Source organism: Meleagris gallopavo, unplaced genomic scaffold (assembly GCF_000146605.3).
Source record: "Meleagris gallopavo isolate NT-WF06-2002-E0010 breed Aviagen turkey brand Nicholas breeding stock unplaced genomic scaffold, Turkey_5.1 ChrUn_random_7180001957682, whole genome shotgun sequence".
Classification (NCBI taxonomy): domain Eukaryota; kingdom Metazoa; phylum Chordata; class Aves; order Galliformes; family Phasianidae; genus Meleagris; species Meleagris gallopavo.
In genome coordinates this window covers 19167-28243 of record NW_011217729.1, presented here as the reverse complement: position 1 = coordinate 28243, position 9077 = coordinate 19167, and the positions used below count along the sequence as shown (strand labels likewise).

General features: G+C 46.7%; 1 long non-coding RNA gene across 1 annotated transcript; it reads right to left on the bottom strand.

Annotated features, from left to right (window-relative positions):
* Window positions 1-2593: 2593 nt before the first annotated feature.
* On the bottom strand, window positions 2594-9071 carry LOC109365181. Its single transcript, XR_002110822.1, has 2 exons — window positions 7710-9071; window positions 2594-4228 (listed from the first exon to the last, which is right to left on the bottom strand). It is a non-coding gene; the product is annotated as an uncharacterized LOC109365181 (long non-coding RNA).
* Between the last annotated feature and the right edge of the window lie 6 nt (window positions 9072-9077).

Below are 9077 nucleotides of genomic sequence, written 5' to 3'. Positions count from 1 at the left end.
GACCCAAAGGAAACCTCAGCCGGGCTGATATGTCACCAGGAAGGAAGCAATTCTGTCTGCAGGGAGTGTGGGAAGAGCTTCATCTGGAGCTCAACCCTCAGTAGACTGCAGAGAACCAACCCAAGAGGAGAATCCCTGTGAGTGCCTTGACTGCAGGAAGTCAACAGCTAGGAGCACATCACACACCAGTGGGTCCACATGAGGAACCCTACAAAAGTGCAGCCTGCAAGAAGAGCTTTGGCCACAGCTCGAACCTGCTGAGGTACCAGAGTGTCTGCACTTGGGTGAAGTCCAATCCGTGCCTGCACCAGTGAGTTCACATGGCAGGAAGCCTTAGAAATGCCTTGAGTGTGAGAAGGGCTTTGTGCAGAGCGCAGAGCTCCTCACTCACCTGAGGTGGCAATCGTGGCAGAAGTGCTACAATGTCCCGTGTGTGGGAAGAGCTTTTGTCAGGGGATCCACTCAGGGCAGAGACCATAGAAATGCCTGCACTGCAGGAAGAGCTTCATCCAGAGCTCGATCCTCATTAAACATTGCCCAGTCAATGTGAGAAGGTGGCCCTGCAAGTGTCTCTGGTGCAGGAAGTTTCTGTCAGGGCTGGCACCTCGTTTCTCCTGGGAAAACCCCCAGCAGAGAGACCTTGAGGATGCTGGAAATGATCTGAGGAGAAGAAACCTTAGCTGACTAATTATAATGGTGAAATACAAGCTAATTGGGATTTAAGCTAAGAAATTAAATAAATGCTAGAGACAGTGTTTTCTGAAACTGAATTTGTTGCTGTAGCAGTTAGCAGCCAGCAGCAAAAGAGAGACAGATCCCGTGACCTCTCTGCTCTTTTATTTTTTCTCTCCCCCTGGAAGACAGAAAATTACAAAATGACATCTTCTGGAAGTGTAGTGTCTTTTCCTGGCCCTTGGGAGCTCTAGTTCATTCTCTTCAGAAAATGGAGCATTATCTCTTCACTCTTCGACTCCCATCATGGCATGATGCTATGAATGAAGTGTTCTGGTGCATGAAGAAAAACCATAAAACCGTGAGACCCAGGAGCTTCAGATGGCCTTTCCTTGCTAACAGAAGAAAGTCACCATGTCCAGCTTTCTCTTCCGCTCTTCCTGCCTGCAGCTTTTTGATGTTGTTTCCTAAGGAAAAGCAGCTGTGTAGAAATGTTCTGTGTGTCTGTGTCCATGTGTTGTTCCCAGTAATTTCTGAGTGCACTGATGAATCAGATACTTGGGTGAGGAAAACAATAACACAGCTCTTGGAGGTTAACTGGAAACTACCTGCAGGGTAGGGGGAGGAGAATACAGCTGAGTTGTCCTGGAGCTTTTGTTTTCCCTGTCATCTGGCTCTATGTTCTTAAAATGTGTGTGTGGAAGGAGGGGAGGGAAAGGTGGAAGAAGGGTTTGTTTTTGGTGCTGAATGCAGCTCACTGCTTGGTTCTGGGTGAAGGCATGTTTGGCACACAACCCTGTCTCCCCTCCTATGAACACACTGGCTATCCTTTACTTGCCAAAGGTTTTTATCTGCAGCTCAGAGTTGCTATCAGATACCAAGCCTTGATTTACACTCATAAGCGTGAAAGCTTAGCTTTTTATTCCTAAATGCAATATCCCAGTTTCAGCAGGTGGCGGGAGCAAAACACAGTGTGATATGTAGAGTGCAGATTCAGCTCATCTCTTCAGTACTAAGTTTTCAGATTGCAACAGGCTCCAGAATGCACATTTGCTTTGCAAGATATCCCTCTCTGTATTTTCCCCCTGAGAAAATTTAATTGCTGATTTCACTCCATCTTTTTGTACACGTCATGTTTAGTTGTATGAAGAGTTGGAAAACTCAATTTTTTTCCTCTTCCCCCTGAACTTCCCTGCTTTCCCTGAAAGTCCTGTTGCAGACATGAGTCCCTGCAGAGTTGTAACTGCAGTGCCCGGCTGCAGAACAGGAGCAGTTCAGATGCCAAAATGCTTTGTTTCTCTTCTGGTGGTGGGATGATGGGCATGGGGGAAGGGAGATCCCCTTCTTGGGGGGGATGTTCACTCGGGAGGGAGTGAGCAGACGGCTTTGTCCTGGCCAGTTTAACCAGTAGTTGCATCCGCCCAGCAGAAAGCTGTGCCCTTTGAGTCTCATGCCACCTCTGCACTCACTGCAATAGCGCAGCCACTGACAGAGCTCCCAAGGGAGCAACCAGCCCTCCAGCTGCCCATGTGCAAGACTGCTATGCGTTACTGGGCTTTCACGTTGGCATTCAAAGTTGGAGGCCCTGCATGCTTCAGCATCATCAGCATGAGTGAGATGTTGTGGGAATGGTCCTGTGATCGGTGTGCTGTGTGTGGTGGATGGCTCTGGGCTCTCCATGCCAGAGATGCAGGGCAGGTTACACAGCTGTATGTACTGGTGGGCTGGATGGAATGGAGCTTACAGATAGCAACAACATGGTAGGTGCAGATTAAGTGACAAGGAAATAAAGTGGTTGTCATTGTGGGAGTCTACAATATGCCACCCAGCCTGGATGATGATGCTAATTTGTTTCTGGGTTTGTTTGGATTCAAGAGGATGTCTCAGGAGTGAAGACGAACAAGTATGCACTCATGGCAGCTCTGAGAATCATGAGTTTTATTTGACACACGCACACTTTCATACACTTAGATAACTCTATGTGCAGCAAGCAGAAGTTCCCCAAGCAAGTAAATATGACTTAACCGACCTTCTAGAGATGGACAAAGTGCTGAGCAGGAGGATGAGATGGAACATGCCCGTGGTGGTTTCACTAGGTATGGCCCATGGTGCATCCCCGTTTCAAGGTGCACTTGTCCTCTCGGGATCGACCACAACCTCCCTCCTGTTTTTATTCTCTCCCAGTGTCTGCAGGGTTTTGTTACTCGCACACTGCAGCTGCGTGGCCAGCGTAAGATACAGAGGCACAGCAGAGCAACTTCCTGCAAAACAAGGTCAGCTTCTTGCAAAACAAGCTAAGTCAGCTGTAATCACTTTCCCAGAATCCTTTGTTCCAACTCAGGAGCATTCTTTGGTCAGAACCTTCAGATCCCCGACACATGCCACTGCATGTTTCTGGTTTGGAACACAGTGTTACTGCACTACTTTTACTACAAGTCCACAAAAAGCACTTTGCATAGCTTGTTGTACAAGTTGTAAGAAGCCTGAAATATTGCACAGAAGAGTGAGGAAATACAGGTCCAAATACAGTCTATCTGTATTATCTTTTTCTGCAGTCCTCATCCCCAGTCCCAGGCTGAAAAAGGATTCCATCCCAAGGACTCCTGCAGCTGATCAGCAAGATCCCTTAATTCATCTAGGTGGCTTTGGGTGGATTAGGAATGGTCCAAAAGTTTCATGCAGCAGAGCCCATCAAAGTCCTGGCATCCATGGCCATGGGTGAGCAGTGGGAAATCAACAGCTGCACCATTCTGAAGTGAGGTGGTCTTAACACTGTCTACATCTACGAGAGTTTCCAAATAGCAAATGAAGCAGCACTGCTAAATTTACTAAACCAGCAAGCTAACCTATTCAATTGTGTTAATGCTGCAGCCACACCCGAGCCTGAAGCGCCAAGGCAGCCATGGCAATGGTTTGGGCAGCAGGTGCAGCTGTAAGCTCAAACTTACCAGCAAGAAAGAGTGAAATTCCTACGTGGGTCACTGAGTCTGTGTTTTTTTCCACTGCCGTGTAATCACCATGGTGATTTTGGGTATAAAGACAATGAGTCATTCACTGGTACACGGCCCTCCCAGGGCCCCAGCAGGTACGACTGCCCAAACCTGGTTCCCACAGATAAAACATCTGCCCTTTGGCGGGGACATTGGGGTGTTACAGCCCATTGATACATGAGTTGCAGCATGATTACACCACATGAGTCATTCAAATAACTCAATTTTGTTGAGTAGGCAGCTGTAGTTGGGGCTCCACCTCTTGGGCAGCTGGCGGTGTGCCAACAGCTTATGTTAGGCATCAAGTTGGTAACTAGTCAGTGTATAGTGTCACCAGGATCCAGAGATCCTCAGGAGCAAGAACTGGAGTCTCCCCAGTGCATGGCAGGAAAGCCATCTGTTCTTGCCATTCAAGCTGTTCTGGAGTACGCGAGAGTCATTTTCAGTCAGTGGTACTCCAACCAGGCAGGTCAGGAATTGGGTTTGACAGGGTTGCAGTACACAGCATATCTGGTCCGGTTGAATTAGCCAGGGTAACCCGAACATCGCTTCCAGGATTGCAATACCTGTAGCAGGAAAGAACAAGAAGAACACAGATTAGTGTCGTGTCCCACCCCCCCCAACCCCAGGGCACTCCCCTCCTGTGGAGATGGCGGGAGAGCACTCGATGCCAGGCACCTGATCTCTTATTTCAGTTTGTTTCATGTCCCCCACCCAGCAAGGCTTTGCTGGGGAAGATTCTTCCCTTAGATCCATACTTTCCAAAGCCAATTTCTGCTTCCAATTGATTAGAAGAAATTGATGCAAAGAGACTTAATAGCAAAAGTGTATTATCGTTAAGGAGATATTCCTAGTGGCAGCATTGGATGCTGGGGTGGATGCATGAGGGTAATCCTCCTATCATGCATAGCTTACGCAAGAGATCTTCAGTTTATATATATAACTTGTGTTACGTCTGCAGAACTTTTCCAAGAGGTACCCTACATATGTGGAAGTTTCTCAGTGCTATGTTACATATGCATGTTTTCCCAGAAGTATGTTCAGTGATAGATTCCAGGCAGGACCTGCTATTTCCTTGATACAAAGACTCAGCAGGACTTCCTTATCTCCTTAGTTCGGAGTCACAGCTCTTTCTGTTATCTGAACAAATTGCAAGGCACTGCAGGATAGTAAGCTTAACTATATTGTGATAAGTTGTATCACGTTATAGCAGATCAGTCTCACAGCACGCCTCCTCATTTAGAATGCTGCATCACAATTATCATCCATAACATCTAAAGGCTACTATGGTGTTGCAAGTGTTACCTATATTACACAACAATCTTATAAGGATATACTAACAGAATATGTTGTGTAATTATTTCTTAAATCAGCTCCCCCCTTTTCAATAAGCTTGCAAATTCTTTTGCAAAAGCTCATATTGCTCACGCTTAATCATTGTTAGGCAATGCCCAAGACCTTTGGATTAATTTCTTAAGTTTATAGTAAAAGAAGCAGATTAGATTGTTAATATCAGACTTCTCACTAGCAGCACTAATAAAACACTTTTGATAATATCAGGGAATACCCTACAGAGATGTCCTACCAATGATGAGCTCTCCCTGCCTCAGTTTGCCGTGAGATCTGTTTCACTTCATTTTGGGTAATTAGGATTCATGTAAGGTTTTATTAAGCTTTTGAATATATTCTTTAAGCAATTCTCTCTGACTCAAAATTTGATAGACATGTGCAATTGTCAATAAATTCCCAATATTTTGCTGATTTGATTCCTCTTGCTCACAGAAGTGAGTACCCCTGCCTGATGATATCATGACACATATCCCAAATTGAGGTATTATTTCATTCAATAACACTCGTGTAACTTCTCTCACCTTATTTGACAAGCTTCAGGACACCCTGAAAAAATGTCTGTCAGCACCAGTAAATACTGATACTCCCATTTTCTAGAAAGTTCTGAAAACTTTATTTGCAGTCGTTTTCCTGGAACATTCCCTGTCCTGATAGATCCCACTTGTACCCTGTTCTAGTATTTCAGGATTATTCTTCAGACAGATTTCACATTGTTGAATAACCTGTTTCGTTCTGTTATACAGATCACAACTGACAGTTACTTCGTTCAAATACTTATAAATAGCATCCACTCCCCAATGTGTTTTATGATGTCTCTTTAGAATCAACTTCCATAGGATGCACATATCCATCAGGTATGTATGTATATATATCCCTTCTGACCAGGTCTCCAGTTTCCTTCCAGAGAGGGTCCACATCTTCCCTGGCCTTCCTTTTTATCGCTTATACACCTACAGAATCTTGTTCCTCTTTATGTCCCTGGCTAGATTCAGTTCTATCTGGGTTTTAGCTATCCTAACTTAATCCCTGGCTGCTCAGACCACTTCTTTGTAGGAAGAAGTCCCCTCATCCCACTAGTCGTTGAACCAGGCCAAACCAGCCCATAAACCATGGACACTTTTGAGCTCTGAGTCATCAAGAAAAAGGATTGACAGTGTGTTCTATGCCATCATAAAGCAAGTTAGTTAATAAAAACATTCAACCGTGTTGGACCAGTTACTAGTCACTGAGGGATTGTGGTTTTAATGTGTGACCATACGAACTCTGTATCACTGATGACATTAAGCCCTCATTATCTAGTTAGCTCCCTACCCACAGGATCTTTCATGGATGCTGATGGCCTGGACACTGCTGATTTCTTCCTAATATCAAATGTGAGACCTCCCCACTTTAAATTTAAATAAAATCCCCCTAGTCCTATCACTGTCTAGTGATCTAGCTATTTAGTGATAGCTCAAAGGTGTCAATGGTTTACCAGCAGGTTCAGTCCATTCAGTCTGAGTTTACAGCTGCCCCTGCTGCTGAAACCACTACCATGGCTGCCTTGGCATCCTAGGCCCTATCTCCCATACATAACATCTTTGCTGCTTCGTTCTGAGCATCATCACTGAGCAGTGCCTAACAGAACTTCTTCCCTGGTCAGCTGGCTGCCTTGGTTTGAGGCCTGATGGCAATGATGTGATGACAGCAGGCTTAGAATTGTTCTCTATGTTCTCTGCTCATCAGGGTATGCTTTGGAAGAAAGCAGTTTGTTCGGGTTTTTTCTTTCTTGTTTGTTTTTAATTCCTATGAAATGTATATATGCCATATATATATATACATGTTATGAATTTTATCATTTGTAGTGCTGAGAATTTTTTTTAGAAAACAGTTACACTCAATTAAGGAGGTGTAACAGTGATGTGAAAGAGCCCTCTCTCCCAGTTAATGCATAGGCAGCTGATGTGACTGCCTCTGTCCTCAGCAGCTTGCTGCAAGGAAGCCCACAAAGCATTTTTCAGTGCAGGGCTGCTGAGGGAAGCTGTCAGAACAGAGCACTCAGTCCTCTTGCAGAGAACCGGGATGCTTTTACTGCTGACTGACGGCTGCTTTGTCTGTGGCCATCGCTCCTGAGGAGTGCAGCAATGCTGAGAGGAAACGGGAACGTTTCACTCCCTGGAGGATCCTAAGAAATGAGTGACCCAGGGCAGGTGCTGGAGAGGAGCTGCAGGGTGCAATCATGGCAGCTGAGCACTGCTTCTGGCAGCACAATGGAATGCTGGACCGCTCACACTTCCCCCAGCAGCAGTTATTGGTCTGTTGGATAATTCCCCCAAGCCAACACCCTGGGGGGGGCCAATGCCATCCCCTGAAGGATGGTAGAGGGGAGGAGGAGGGCAATGGGGGTGCCTGAGGGGGCCATTCCCATCCCCTGAAGGATTGTGCCTTGGAAGGTGGGGGGCTGCTGGGCTGGTCACGGCCCAGTTCTTTACTATGAGAGTGGTGAGGTGCTGCAACCGCTGCCCAGAGAGGCTATGAATGCCCTGTCCATCCCTGGAGGTGTTCAAGGCCAGGTTGGATGGGGCCCTGGGCAGCCTGGTTTAGTATCAAATGGGGAGGTTGGTGGCCCTGCCTGTGGCAGGGGGGTTGGAGCTCCATGATCCTTGAGGTCCCTTCCAACCCAGGCCATTCTGTGTGGCTTCGATTAAGCATACACACCCTCACACACACACGGGCATCCACTGCAGATAGTCCCAGTAAGCGAGAAGCAGAAACTCCCTCAGCTAGTACATTATTACTTAACAACTGCTGGGAGAGGCCAAACCGCTGAAAAGGAGAAAGAAGGACCATGCTGGTGTTGGATGCGATAGGCACTGCCAGCAGGGTGTCAAATGCTTCAAAGGGCACTTCTCTCTCCCTCAACACTTCTGATAGCGTCTGCAGGGTTCTTTCTACTTGAACGCTGTGCCCACGTGGCCAGCACATGATGCCTGTAATGACAGAAAGACAGGGTGGTCTTAACTATGACTCGAGATGTTTGAGTTATTGGCTCTACCACCTGTCATGCAGAATAAGCAGCCAATAACTGTTTTTCAATCACACTGTACCTTTCTCCTGCTAAGTGCCAAACTTCAGACCAGAACCCAACTGGGGTTCAAGCGGAATTTTGGCACAGCCATAGATGCTAGCCAAACCCATTTTGAGTTGCATGTGTCTGGTTCAGCAGGAAGGGTGGGACCAAATATAACAAGTGCCTTGGCCTGTATAACAGCTGGTTTTGCTTGCTGGAATGCCTCTTCTTCCGTTCTACCCCACTCCCATTCCTGGCCTTTCTTTCTGAGCAGAAACAAAGGCTGCAGGAGCTGTGCTAGGCAGGGTATAAAGGAACGAAAGAATCTCAATATACTCCAAAATTCCTGCAGCTGCCATGGCCCGGTAAGGACTGGGAACGCCTGAATTTCGTCTGTTATTGCACTGACCAAATTACACCCAGGAATTTTACCAACAAACCTGTTCCTTGCACCTTTGTGGATTCACAGCCCACCATTTTTCTTCTAGGTGAGCAGTCAATGAGTCTACTGCCTGTTCTAATGCCTCCAGTGAGGCATCACTTGCCACAAATTCTAACAACAAAAACTCAGGTCTCTCATCCGTGGTCAAGCACGGAAATGAAGCACACTTAAATATACAAATGGAAGTGAATGTCACTGGGATAGCACCAGTGTGACTGCCTTCCCCACCTGCTATGGCTGATGAAAACGTGAGTGACTGTAGTGTGGATGGGGAGAGACACATCCTGCTCATCCCTCCACCCCCTCTTACCCCACCTCCAGCTTCTTCCCTCAGCTCCCTTCTTCAGCCTGGCCTTGCTCACAAGGCCCTGCACAGGAACACAACGCACAAGACAACAGGTAACAGATTAACCGCCATAAATCTGTCTCAAAATGGGGACTGAAAGAACTGATAGCAGAGCCCTGCTTCAACAGCTGGGGCACAACTGAGCACCTTCTGAGCCTCGCGACTCAGCGGGAGGGCCTCCTCTATGCGTGTGTTTAACCCTCTCCTCTATGCCGCTGTTAGATCACT